This window comes from Zootoca vivipara, chromosome 8 (assembly GCF_965207765.1).
Source record: "Zootoca vivipara chromosome 8, rZooViv2.hap1.1, whole genome shotgun sequence".
In the NCBI taxonomy this organism is placed as follows: Eukaryota; Metazoa; Chordata; class Lepidosauria; order Squamata; family Lacertidae; genus Zootoca; species Zootoca vivipara.
Window position 1 is genome coordinate 77,148,930 of NC_142591.1, and position 13,620 is coordinate 77,162,549.

At 41.1% G+C, this 13,620-nt stretch overlaps 1 protein-coding gene across 10 annotated transcripts in view; it reads right to left on the reverse strand.

The window, feature by feature from the left end:
• The window catches only part of CYRIB (CYFIP related Rac1 interactor B), a 70,109-nt gene that overhangs the window by 35,339 nt on the left and 21,150 nt on the right, over positions 1-13,620 (reverse strand). For 3 of the 10 annotated variants that reach the window (XM_035125241.3, XM_088675890.1, XM_088675891.1), the window contains one exon: positions 8,137-8,256. The exons of 3 other annotated variants lie outside the window; for them this stretch is intronic. The gene's annotated coding sequence lies outside the window, so the exon portion shown is untranslated. Of the gene's footprint in view, positions 1-4,582; positions 4,672-8,136; positions 8,257-13,620 lie in introns of all 10 variants that reach the window. 4 more of the 10 variants (XM_088675893.1, XM_088675892.1, XM_088675896.1 and 1 more) reach the window with 2 other exon arrangements.

Genomic DNA, 13,620 nt, shown 5'->3' on the forward strand with positions numbered 1-13,620 from the left:
TACAGTGGTGGATAAAATTTCTACACATGTCCCAAAAGATTCACCAAACGATCACTGGAGCCTTCTGTAATGTCTTCCTGTATTGCTAAAAAGTGGGGTGGGGAGACAGTCACAGCTACAATTTTAACTTAAATTGCCACACAGCTTTGCACAGAAATGTAAATTATGATAATTAGGATCATCCAGCATTAGAGCGAGAACACAGCATCGACACAAATGATCATTTTAAAGGACTTTGCAACATATTTCTTTTAAGCCAAACTGGTTTCTTATTAGTGTGCTTTGTATGAGGAAGTGAGAACTGTGTGCTTGTTTTTTCAAACAAATCCTATTTTTAAGGGCTATATTCAGACACTCTTCTATGAAGCGCTATATTAAATGTTCCATTTTTAGAACAGTATAATTGGGAAGCAAACTGGCATTCTGATCATGTTCATATTTGTACTTCCTGTTAAAAAAAGAACGGGGGAATTTTGTTCATACAAGAATTTGAATAGTAAGCAAACTCGGTCATCATTGAACAGGGTAGGCAGCTGGAAGGTACCCAAGTCTGCCATGCCCTATCCTAGAGGGGGAGGCTGGAACTACCGTAGATGTGGGCCTGAGGAGGATTACCAGTGTACTGGGAACCCAGCCAAAATGCCATCCATCCTTGGGGTTCAAATGGTTAAATTTGAAAGGGGATAAGAGAGGTCACTTCCATTCAGCTTCAAAGAAAATGCCACTCCAAAGAGGCACCCCTCCCACAAGGATGCTCATGGGAGCACCATGCTCTTCCCTTTTTCTCTGTATCACTAGAAAAGACCGAAGGCTGCCCTGCTGGGCTCACAAAATTCATTCATTCAGTTTGCCGCTTCACCTGCTCCTCCCCCTTTTCTGGTTCTTGGCCGACTGCTTACAATTCTGACCCCAATAATAGGAAAGCAATTTGCTTCGCCTGCCAAACTCTTTGTACAAACACTCAGCTTTCTCAAATGATGGTGAAAAAAATTCCTAAGTAGTTGCTGAATCCACAATCCATAGACAGTGCCATGTATACTCTTCACTTCAAAATAATGATGAAAAAAGATTTGCTCCAAAAAAGCACCCTGAATACTGCAACTTGTACAAATTATGTACCTTCAGCAACTGTGCATAATTTCTCATTTTGCACACATTATTCTGCTGTTGTTAGTTACGTGAGAGAGACTAAGAACTATGCAGGGCATATAAGCCCCATTCCAGACCACTGGGACTCGAGCTAGTTCCCTGGTTTGTAAGATTTTGACAGCCATTGCCTACAAACTTTTAAGCATATCATTTGCAGTCTAAATGGGCAGACACATTGTTTTTAGTGGGGGTTATCTGCGAACTGAATTCTGCACATATTCTATTTTGTGCTTTTTTGGTGCTCTCACTGAATCACAGTTCAGCAGAGATACACATGCATGCCTGTGCATAGTCCAATCCCAGATGAAAGGTGATGACAGCTTGCAATTTGGCAAGCCGGCTGAAAGGAAGGCATTCTGTATCTGCTTTCTGGAAAGGCTGGGCCAAGAAGAAGTAACAGCATATAAACTACTTGGGTCAGAATTATGAACCCGCCTTCCGCCATGCTGAAAGAAATGCAACTCCAACTGTGAATTTAATGAAACTGCATAGATTTAGTATAGAATTCATGATGAATAACTACACACCCTTCCATAGTATATACTTTTGATGTGAGAATAATGAAACTGGCCTTAGCAATTCAGCATCTATCATTCACGGAAGCTCCTTGAACTGGATGAAGACAATGCATTAAAAAGCGAGGTGCTCTGGATATAGTTGTCAGGATGGAGAGTCCCATCTATGTCACTTATGCTTGTAAGAGATTACCCATCCACCTCAATGGAGCGTCCATTCCAAACAAGCCTTCCTCTGTATATGTGAACTGCTTCCTTCCAACAAAGGAAATAGGGGAAGCCAGGTAGAGATTCATTAGGCATGGTTAAGTGTCCATTTTGGCTTCCTAGCAAAAAGAACAAGAATGAAATGCAGTGACCTGGAACTCTTACCCCTCCCAGTCCACTCGCCTGTTGAAATACCTGTTTAAGAAACCATCTCTTAGTTTTGGAATTCCCAAACTCACCTGACATTTCCCTTCTACTCCCTTTCTTTCCATGTCTTAAGACTGTAACTGTGCAAATGTTATATGCAGCACATTGCTACTCCAAGCATTTTATAGAAGACCTACAGAAATACTACGTAAGTAATAATAGAGATTCATTTATTTTTCTGTTCAAGACCTGGCATGAGAATCACTGTCAGGTGGAGCTGCAGCTGACAAAAAGGACGGTAAACCCCACAGCCCCTTTCAGAAGTCTACTGTTTCTACAGAATTCAAAGGGAAATAAATTTGCTTAAGCATGACAGGCCTCTCTTTTTACTCCTAATGCCAACTACACCCACCTTGTGCCCAGTATGGTGTTTTAACATGCACATTTTAATCCCCCTCTCAAACAAGTTATACTACCTTTCCTTGCATTGTACAGTTTTAAAAAACCACAGAAAATTCACCCAAAGTATCAAAGAAGGGGAAGTTGCACAGAACCCTCACCAAGAATCTAAGCACAACACTTTAAAAGAATGGCACCTGAGGAACTACTCAACTTTTACAGATTCCCAGTCCACATGAGGCTGTCCACTAACAGGAAGAAGAGGGTCTTCTTCACACAAGCATTTTTGGAATCCACAACCAAAAGATGTGGCAGCCATCACCAGCAGACATGGGTTTGAAAATTGTTGTTGTTGTTGTTTAGTCGTTTAGTCGTGTCCGACTCTTCGTGACCCCATGGACCATAGCACGCCAGGCACTCCTGTCTTGCACTGCCTCCCGCAATTTGGTCAAACTCATGTTCGTAGCTTCGAGAACACTGTCCAACCATCTCGTCCTCTGTCGTCCCCTTCTCCTAGTGCCCTCAATCTTTCCCAACATCAGGGTCTTTTCCAAGGATTCTTCTCTTCTCATGAGGTGGCCAAAGTATTGGAGCCTGAGCTTCACGATCTGTCCTTCCAGGGAGCACTCAGGGCTGATTTCCTTAAGAATGGATAGGTTTGATCTTCTTGCAGTCCATGGGACTCTCAAGAGTCTCCTCCAGCACCATAATTCAAAAGCATCAATTCTTCGGCGATCAGCCTTCTTTATGGTCCAGCTCTCACTTCCATACATCACTACTGGGAAAACCATAGCTTTAACTATACGGACCTTTGTCGGCAAGGTGATGTCTCTGCTTTTTAAGATGCTGTCTAGGTTTGTCATTGCTTTTCTCCCAAGAAGCAGGCGTCTTTTAATTTCGTGACTGCTGTCACCATCTGCAGTGATCAAGGAGCCCAAGAAAGTAAAATCTCTCACTGCCTCCATTTCTTCCCCTTCTATTTGCCAGGAGGTGATGGGACCAGTGGCCATGATCTTGGTTTTTTTGATGTTGAGCTTCAGACCATATTTTGCGCTCTCCTCTTTCACCCTCATTAAAAGGTTCTTTAATTCCTCCTCACTTTCTGCCATCAAGGTTGTGTCATCTGCATATCTGAGGTTGTTGATATTTCTTCCGGCAATCTTAATTCCGGCTTGGGATTCATCTAGTCCAGCCTTTCGCATGATGAATTCTGCATATAAGTTAAATAAGCAGGGAGACAATATACAACCTTGTCGTACTCCTTTCCCAATTTTGAACCACTCAGTTGTTCCATATCCAGTTCTAACTGTAGCTTCTTGTCCCACATAGAGATTTCTCAGGAGACAGATGAGGTGATCAGGCACTCCCATTTCTTTAAGAACTTGCCATAGTTTGCTGTGGTCGACACAGTCAAAGGCTTTTGCATAGTCAATGAAGCAGAAGTAGACGTTTTTCTGGAACTCTCTAGCTTTCTCCATAATCCAGCGCATGTTTGCTATTTGGTCTCTGGTTCCTCTGCCCTTTCGAAATCCAGCTTGCACTTCTGGGAGTTCTCGGTCCACATACTGCCTAAGCCTGCCTTGTAGAATTTTAAGCATAACCTTGCTAGCGTGTGAAATGAGCGCAATTGTGCGGTAGTTGGAGCATTCTTTGGCACTGCCCTTCTTTGGAATTGGGATGTAGACTGATCTTCTCCAATCCTCTGGCCATTGCTGAGTTTTCCAAACTTGCTGGCATATTGGGTGTAGCACCTTAACAGCATCATCATCTTTTAAAATTTTAAATAGTTCAGCTAGAATATCATCACTTCCACTGGCCTTGTTATTAGCAGTGCTTTCTAAGGCCCATTTGACTTCACTCTCCAAGATGTCTGGCTCAAGGTCAGCAACCACACTACCTGGGGTGTACGAGACCTCCATATCTTTCTGGTATAATTCCTTTGTGTATTCTTGCCACCTCTTCTTGATGTCTTCTGCTTCTGTTAGGTCCTTACCACTTTTGTCCTTGATTATTGTAATCTTTGTACGAAATGTTCCTTTCATATCTCCAATTTTCTTGAACAGATCTCTGGTTTTCCCCATTCTATTGTTTTCCTCTAGGGTTTGAAAATAGGTATTTCCATTGAAGGATAGGCTTATTAGCCATGGCAGCTAAAGAGAACTTACATGTTCAAAGCATACTTGGATGGTGGATGCTGGTGGCAAACAGAACATGATCACTGTGCTGCTTGTGAGCTCCCAGAAACTGGCCACTGCTGGAAAAAGAATGCTGGTATTAATGGACTTTGGTCCAATTCAGCAAGGCCATTTTAAGTACTGTACCATCAATACCTTCTGCAATTTGGAAAAAAGCAGCATTTTCTCCAGTTCCCTTGGCAATTCCATTGCATGTAACTTTATTTCTGACCACACAACTACACTGAGCTCTCTAAAAGGAAGCGCACAGCAGCTTACATAGGTTCTAATGCAGACCCCCACCAGGGCAACTTCAAAGGCCAGAACTACCTTGATTCATCACTTAGATTTCTACCCTCTTCTGGGCCAGTTATCTAATAATTTGATTTCAGAATTGATGTTGAGCTTTACTAACTTCCTGGTGTCAAATGTCAGCCCTCATGGCTAGGCAGGTATCAGCCTAACAATTTTGCAGACACATCAAAAGCTTGTTTATGGCATTTTAAATACCAAACAACCAAGTTGCCAAGCTTGTTCTCTCTTTGCACTGTTTGATTATAATCATGATCAGTTTTAATCCGTTCAATTACATTGGTTAAATGAGAACAAATAATCCTGTTTTCTGACTCATGATTGGAATATGCCAAAATTCACTGTGTTCCCTTGCAATTTACTGTATAAATGGAATCTTTTATAAATACAATTCTTGCTCATTGAAAATGCTCCTATATTTAGGATGCTCGCCCTGCTAATCATATCCACAAGGCCATGCTGCACGAATTTAGCCTTAATGCTGGTTTCCAACCACCAATTGCCTACACCTGCTTAAAACCCACAGCAGGGAGGGCAAATCTTTCAGAACGAAGTCCCTGCTGTTACTTCAGTGTGCCTTCCAACACAGCAAGGCAATGAAGTTATAAAATCTGCCTGGAATAGTTGTGGGTGGGAAACCTTTGCCAAAGAGTGTGGGAGTCTTGCCAGCATTTGCTGTAGAGTTTAAACTTCGATTTTAAGAGAGGGAAATAATACTGCACACCAGCAGCAGCTTTCAAATGATTTAATAAAATGATATTTACATAACAAGTCACTTCACTCTGATCTAGGAGGTCCCTACATATGGAAGATCCCACAAAAGCAGTAGCATCTCTGGAACTTAATCCAAGCACTGATAGGCTGCTGACAGAAAGGGGGGGAAAGGTCAAAGGAAGCCGCTTTAGATCAGGTTGTATCATTGGTCCATCTAGCTCAGTAATGTCTATATTGGCAGTGATCATTAAGTTATGGTTTGTTTTTAAGCATGGTTTGTTCAACAAACCACAAGTCAGTTTGCAGACAAGCAAACAAACATGAGCTTCACACTGTAGTTTGCTGGCAGAAAGCAAACCACAGGCAGTATGCAGGCTTGGGTTCATACATTCAAATATATCATAGTTAGACTAAACAAACCAAGGCTTAGTATTATGTGAAAACCAGCCACTGACTGACAATATCTCTCCAGGGTTTCAGGTTGGCATCTTTTCCAGTCCTGCCTGCATATGCCAGGGACTGAACCTTGGAACAAAGAAGGGTTGTCGTTTAGCTTTGGATGACCTTTTTTTAAAGCATCAGACAAACTTATGGACAAATTACCATCAATAATTATTTGCCATGATAGATATATGGAGCTTCCATATACTTGGGCAGTATTCTGCTGAATACCAGGTAGTAGGGGACAGACAACAGGGGAAAGGTCCCTCTACTTTATGTTCTGCTTCTGAGCTCTCAGAGGTTTCTAGTTGGCCCTGACTAGATTAGGTATGACCAAGCAAAGCAATTTGCATATTCCTAAATTACTTGTTCTCCAGAAATTCCGTAAGTACACTGAACCAGGTTTCTGGACCAGGCTCATGATGATGGTAATACATCACATGTACTGAAGGTTGTTTCGCCCGCCCGCCCCCCGCCCCCAATAAATCATTGGACTCACTTGATGAACACAACCAAGTGAGATGGATGCAGGTAGAACCAAGGAAAGTAGCATTGCTTTCGCCAGAATTTTACTAGCATTTTTAAGATTAAAAATCAAGAGGGCAGTGGTTTGTTTGAAAGACTCAGTGCCGTTTTAAAGATTGAGACAAGGCATTCTAAACTTTGCCTCTGAGTGACTCCAGCTGGCTGCAAGATGCAGCTGACAAGGCATGGTCTACGGTAGCAGTTTGGTAGCCAACCTTTTTACTACCGTAATTTTAAAAATTCCTTCCAGTAGCACCTTAGAGACCAACTAAGTTTGTCATTGGTATGAGCTTTCATGTCATGTGCATGCACACAAAAGCTCATACCAATGAAAAACTTAGTTGGTCTCTAAGGTGCTACTGGAAGGATTTTTTTTTATTTTCTTTCGACTACGGCAGACCCAACACAGATACCTACCTGTAATTAGAACCTTTTTACTGTAACTGTTATCCACATTAAGACAGAGAGAGAGAGAGAGATACAGAGAAATGTGGAGGGTTTGTTGCCTTCTAGCTCACAGCACTTTTCCATGAGACTCAAGTCCACCCTTTCTTTAAAATTATCTGCTCTTGCTAGCAGCAAGCAAACTGTACTTCTCAAACAGAAGCAACACGCTGAGCATCTCTTCACTCAGCACACAACTATGCCCTTATGTCTGACCTGAATGATGATCTGCTATGCCATAACCAGCTCAGCGCTGAGGCTTCAGACAAAAGCTCACAGACATAAACAACAGGACTGGAAAATTCCAATTCCTAGGCATCAGAATAAAAGTGCAGTGTCACCTGTTACCTACAACTCTTATAGCTACAATTTATATAGTGCTTTTAGAAAGTACATTTCCCACACATAATGACTTTAGAAACCCACTCCAACCCTTAAGCTGGGTGAGCATTATTATCCCAAACTGTTGACTGGGAGCAGAAGGATGATTGTCTAAGACAACCTAATTCATCCCATGAAACCATAGGGAGAACTGTCAAGTTCTCCCTTTTTAAAAGGGAAATTCCCTTATGCTGAATAGGCTTCCTTGTGAGAAAACGGAAAACTTGACAGCTGTGCATGAAACTCACCAGATTTGTATCTGCAACTTTCTACCTCAGTATTCTGGCCACGTTACTCATTGCCAGAGCAACTGAAGTTCATTTTACAACCTAGGTTTTTTGTTTTGTTTTGTTAGGCTAGGCTAGGCAGTGGTGTCCAAACTTTTTTCAAAGAGGGCCAGATTTGATGAAGTGAAGGGCTGTGACGGCCAACCAAAGTTGTTGACCTTTTTTTTAGAATTGAAGTTGTTGAGCTTTTTTTATGATTTTACCCCAAAGTTGTTGAAATTATTTTAGAATTGAAGTTGTTGAACTTCGGTCAATTTAATCCGGCCGGATTAGGCCCCTGAAACAGACTTTGGACATGCCTGGGCTAGGGAGTCAAATTAAGTATTCATGGCCAAGCCAAGCAGCCATCAGAAACTGATTCAGAGAATGCTACAATGTACTAGGTTTGTTTCTGTTTAAATATGAGCCACTCCGCATAAATTCAAATATTTCAACACTAACCATGTTGATGAAGCACAGACATGCAAGGCAGGTAGGTTGTTTCAGATGGCTGGCACTCTGGAAAGAGCCGCTCTCACACTGATAGGAACCAGGCTGGGATGAGGAGCTGTGATGCACCTTCTGCCACATACACAAGAAGAACAAAAGGGAAGTTGGACTGTGCTTTCACAGTGCAGGCCACAGCATATTTAAACAGACTTTGACTACAAGAGAACATCCTGTGGTATTTCATGGTTGATAAGGAGAAATAAAATCTTCATGGCTCATTTTATAATTGCTGGAAATGTTTTGATCCCATGGGGCCAATTTTACACGCCTAAGGTGGAAGAGCCTTTGTTGAAATAATTTTTTTAAATGTTTTGAAGGCTATTTATAAAATGACATGAGTAAAGACTGTTGTTAGATCGTGAAGTTATTCCATTCAGCTGCTAGGACAACGCAATTAATGAAGGAAAAAAGGAACTTTACCGAAAGTCCACTTGTTGTAAAAAAAATAAAAAATAAGCATAATATTAGAAATCATAAAAACAACTAGAATGCATACAACAATGCAATGTTGCCATACTAGTGAAAATTATCACCTTAATTTACACTTGAGGACAACTTGGCAAACAATTTCAATGCATCTGATTAAAGGGGCTTGAGCCCCAGAAACCTTTTATTACAACAGATTTCCAAATCTTTTAAGGCACCACAAGACTCTGATGTTTCTGATAGTCATCACTTTCTAAAGATTTCTGCCTGCCTGCAGACTGCTTAGTCATTCATTTTTGGCTTCATAAGGATTGCACTATGCAAAAATAAAAATCTGTTAAGATGTAAACGTAAAGCTTAACTTGTCCATGCTACTTTATATAAAAGGTAAAGGCAAAGGACCCCTGGATGGTTAAGTCCAGTCAAAGGTGCAGCGCTCATCTCACTTTTCAGGCCAAGGGAGCCAGAGTTTGTCCGCAAACAGCTTTCCAGGTCATGTGGCCAGCATGACTAAACTGATTCTGGCGCAACGGGACACCATGACGAGTGCCAGAGCTCACGGAAATGCCATTTACCTTCCCACTGCAGCAGTACCTATATATCTACTCATGCTAGTATGCTAGGCTGGCAGGAGCTGGGACAAAGCAATGGGAGCTCACCCCGTACTGCGGATTCAAACTGCCAACCTTCTGATCAGCAAGCCTAAGAGGCTCAGTGGTTTAGACCACAGCACCCCCCACGGCCCTGATGCTTTATATGCAGAAAGGGGGGGTGTGAAATCTAGAAAAACAGACAGGCACAAACATGATGGTATCAGCAACTTTTTTTAAAAAAAGACACAGAAGTACATTACATCAGGAGATGACTGAGCAGGGGCAGGAAAGGAAATCAGAAACTTTCTGCTGATATCCTGAAGTGTGTTTGTGAGGAGCAAGTGTTTCCTCATTTGTGAAGTGGAACACTAGTGGGACACTAAAATGTTTTACTCTGTATCACTGTATCCGGAGCAAGCAAGCGAGGCAGAACTGTGACTTAAATGAAGGAAGTAAAAGTAATTTCACTTTCAAATCCCCTTTGTGCAGCCAGTAAAACCAAAATAAGTGAACACCAACAACGTTATGTGGATATGTTTTCACTGTTGACGGTGGTAATTATTCAGGACTGGTCTATCCACACTGGAGAATCAGATGAATAAAATCCCTTAATCATCAATGGGTTTTGCCTTTAATTTATTGTGGATTCTGATTAACCTGCTGTTTACCTAACAGATTACAATTTGGAGACTGAAGGGGGGTTTGCTGCAAGATGGCCCTACAAACCAAATAATCAACAGCTCAAATCAGGGCAGTTAATAAATGAAAGTTCAATATGGACTTCCGTCCTGAAGCTTATTATGTTTACATTGGGAATACAGTGGTACCTCTGGTTAAGAACTTAATTCATTCCGGAGGTCCGTTCTTAACCTGAGGTACCACTTTAGCTAATGGGGGCTCCTGCTGCCGCCGCACCACTGGAACACAATTTCTGTTCTCATCCTGAAGCAAAGTTCTTAACCCAAGGTACTATTTCTGGGTTAGCGGAGTCTGTAACCTGAAGCGTTTGTAACCCGAGGTACCACTGTATGTCTCACTTGTTTGGGTAGAACTCACTTCCAAATACTTGGGCTACAGAAGGGCCATGGTGCTATACAAGAGACAACCAAATTATTTCTTCCGGAACCAGCAACATCATGTCTTAGCAAAAAGCTTTATTGCACATAGATGCAACCCAATCAGATGGGCAGGGTACAAATAAATTATTATTATTATTATTATTATTATTATTATTATTATACACAGGGCAAGCCACATTTCCAGCAAATCATGTCAGTAGGGTAGGCAATCATCATTGGGCTGTCACTTGTGACTGGGAATTTGGACTACTAGACAGAAGAATCCGAACACCTAGCATAGACAGACAGCTTTGGTCACTGGAGATTTTTTTCCCAGCTGCCATTATGTCTTTTTTATATATAATTTATTTATTTGATTTTACAAATTAAAATTTACATTCATAACCAGAAATAAAGAGAAATACACAAAGATTCCCCTGAATCTTTGGACTTCCCTCCACAGGTTCCGTTACTAACCCTTTTCCTCTGCATATTTTCAGTCACTCCGTTTTTTTTAAATACTCCACTATATCCATCATTCTTGTTACATTACAAGTGTTTTTAAAATCCTGCTATAGAGTTTAGCTGCTTACAGTTGTATCCTAGATAAACTATAAATTTCCCCCATTCTTTATTAAAATTTTGGTCCTCCCGGTTTCTGATTTTCCCGGTCATTTTCACCATCAGCTTGGTCTGCCATTCTTCTCTGGTAGGGACTTTGTCTTCCTCCCATCTCTGTGCTAAGAGATGGAGGAGATTCTTACATGCCATAGATAACCAGGTGAATTGACATTTGCAGAACAGGTAAAATTATACTCAATTGGTGCAATCAGCTCATTTTACTCTCTGCAGGCATAGACAACACAGTGCTGTAACACTGACAAATATTTTTAAAGGCCCTGGTGCAGAAATTTAAGCAGCTTGCAGCAGAAATAGCACACTGTGCTTGAGGAATTAAGTTAACTAACACTTCAAGCTAAGGAGAACAGTTCCTGAGCGGCAGTGGAGTCAGGTTCCTTTGCATCTTTAATAGAATATGCAATTACATGTCATCTTGTCTTGCAATAGAGTTAAACTGCTGAGAACATCCATACATTTTTAGGGCTGAACAGATCGTCCACATCCCCAGTGCAATTTGCAAGCAGTGATCCATTTAAAGACCAAGGGCTACTGCAAAAAAGCTCCTGGAGACTGAATTGGCCTTAAGAGTGAGGTATAAAAGCCATCTGAATTAGCTCCAATATGACTGTGGTCTCCTGAGCAGCAAGCAACATAAATATGTGATAAAATAAAATGAACAGCTTACTCAGGTTCTGCTGCTTACTAGTTATCATCATTTACGTTTTCACCATCCCTCTTACATTCTTCACAATTTTTGCTCCTCCCTAATCATATCCCCATTTCAGCAATGGAAGGAAAATGAGGGCAAAATTGAATTATTTGCTGGCAAATCAATTCTGAGTTAATGATTCAGCAGGGATCTGTTCCCAGGTCTCACAAGGAGAATCCCAATGTGAAAAAACAAAGTGTCCAGAATATAAAAATATATAATAATGTACAGTACTAACAACTTAATGTGGCATTCATTATGATGAAGCATAGGGGGACTGATTAGCTGTGGTTGGGCAGTCAGAAGAGCTTCTGGGTTGCTACTGGATCAGCTGCTGTGAATCCTGCTTAGGTGCTCAGATAATAAACCTTAATAACATAGGCAGTCAGGAGACAAAAAAGACAGACTAAGTCTAGGAAAGGAAAAGGCAGGAGTTAGAAAAAATGTAGGCTATGGAGATTCCTAGGAAAGGTTGTTGAGTGGTCCAAACCAATACAAAGAGGACAAGACCAAAGGGAGGGTGGGACAGTCAGAGAGGAGAACAGCATGGCACCAGGAGTTGGCATATAGAATTAAAATATTAAAGCTAGGTTTTTAGAAACCCTCTATTAAATGTCTTTGAACAGAAGTGGACAACTCATGATTTTTGTGCTTAAAAAGATTATTTTTGTGTAGAGAAGACTTGTAAATAGCCATTTTGATTCACTGACTTCATGACACCAACACAACTTTGTGACATAGCAACTTAACATATCAATGTAAGCTGAAAGCACTGCAGAAGAGTTCATTTTAACTAGTAATGGGTCCCTCTTTTAATACCCATGCTAGTTCTTCATTGGTCTTCTTGTAAAACTTCAAACTCCTAAATCTCCAAATCTTCACCTCTGCCTAATTCACTTTCTCCACCTTGCCAACCAATTAGGCCCCATACTGTGTCCTATCTCACACCTGCCTTTGTGTTATGTTCTCCTCCTGCATCTGGCAACACACTGGCTTTTCTACCTTCAAATAACTACCAGTATTCTGCAAAGTCTCCCTCCTACCAGGTCACCACCCCTTGCCTCACTTTATCCTCTCTGGACAGAGATCAGATACAGAACACAAAATAAGCAGCCACCTCTAGTACACATCAAAAAGGAACAGGAGAATTAAATACTTCCCCCAAAGCACTATGGACTGTCTTATCAGGTGGTCTGTAGAGCTGTTGCACTAGTCAAGACATACCGGTATGAAAACCACTCCTAGGAAAGCTTACTGTTACAAAGTTGTGTTTTTGTGCTAACAGCAACTTAGTCTCTGTATGCCACCTATTCACAACTCCTAAGAAAATTAAAAATTGGTAAGAAAGAATACACCACAATTAAAACCAATCAGATAATAGGTTGAAACCATATGCAGGGTTTTGCAATTGAAGAAGGCCTCTGCCCAGGTCTCACCAGCTTCATGTAACAATCACATGAAGTTAAGAAGAAGGAATCAGGTTTGAAAAGAGCCATTTGTCTGACTGCCTTGGCTGAATAAACATTACCTTTGTATAACAGAATAGATATTGGGGGGGATTCTACCTCTTTCGGGCCATCTATTTTGACACTTGGAACTCACCCTTCCTTGCAAAGCTTGGACTCCTAGCAGTCTTAAAATGATGAAAGTTACTGGTAATCTGTCATGGGACTAAGATATGGGAAACCCTTTCAAGGGCAGGAGGCTGAGTTGCATGACTTTCAGATCCTCTCTGTCCTGTGACTCCACATATCTTATTAGCTTCTTTCAAAACAGTACAGAAGCAATGAATTCATATTAGCTCTTCAGTGTGGGTAAAAGGAAATCTGGACTTTTCTGTTATCAAGACAGTTATCCATATATTTATTCTTTTTTGTGCAAGATTTCTTCAGAATGGCCACAAGAGGTTGAACGCGAAAAGAGCAAAAAGTAATTAGAAAACTGAAGTACAGTGGTTCATATAGAAAGAAAGCAATGCATTTACTCAATTCTGTTTGTGGGAAGTAGGCACCAAAAGAAGAGAATGAAT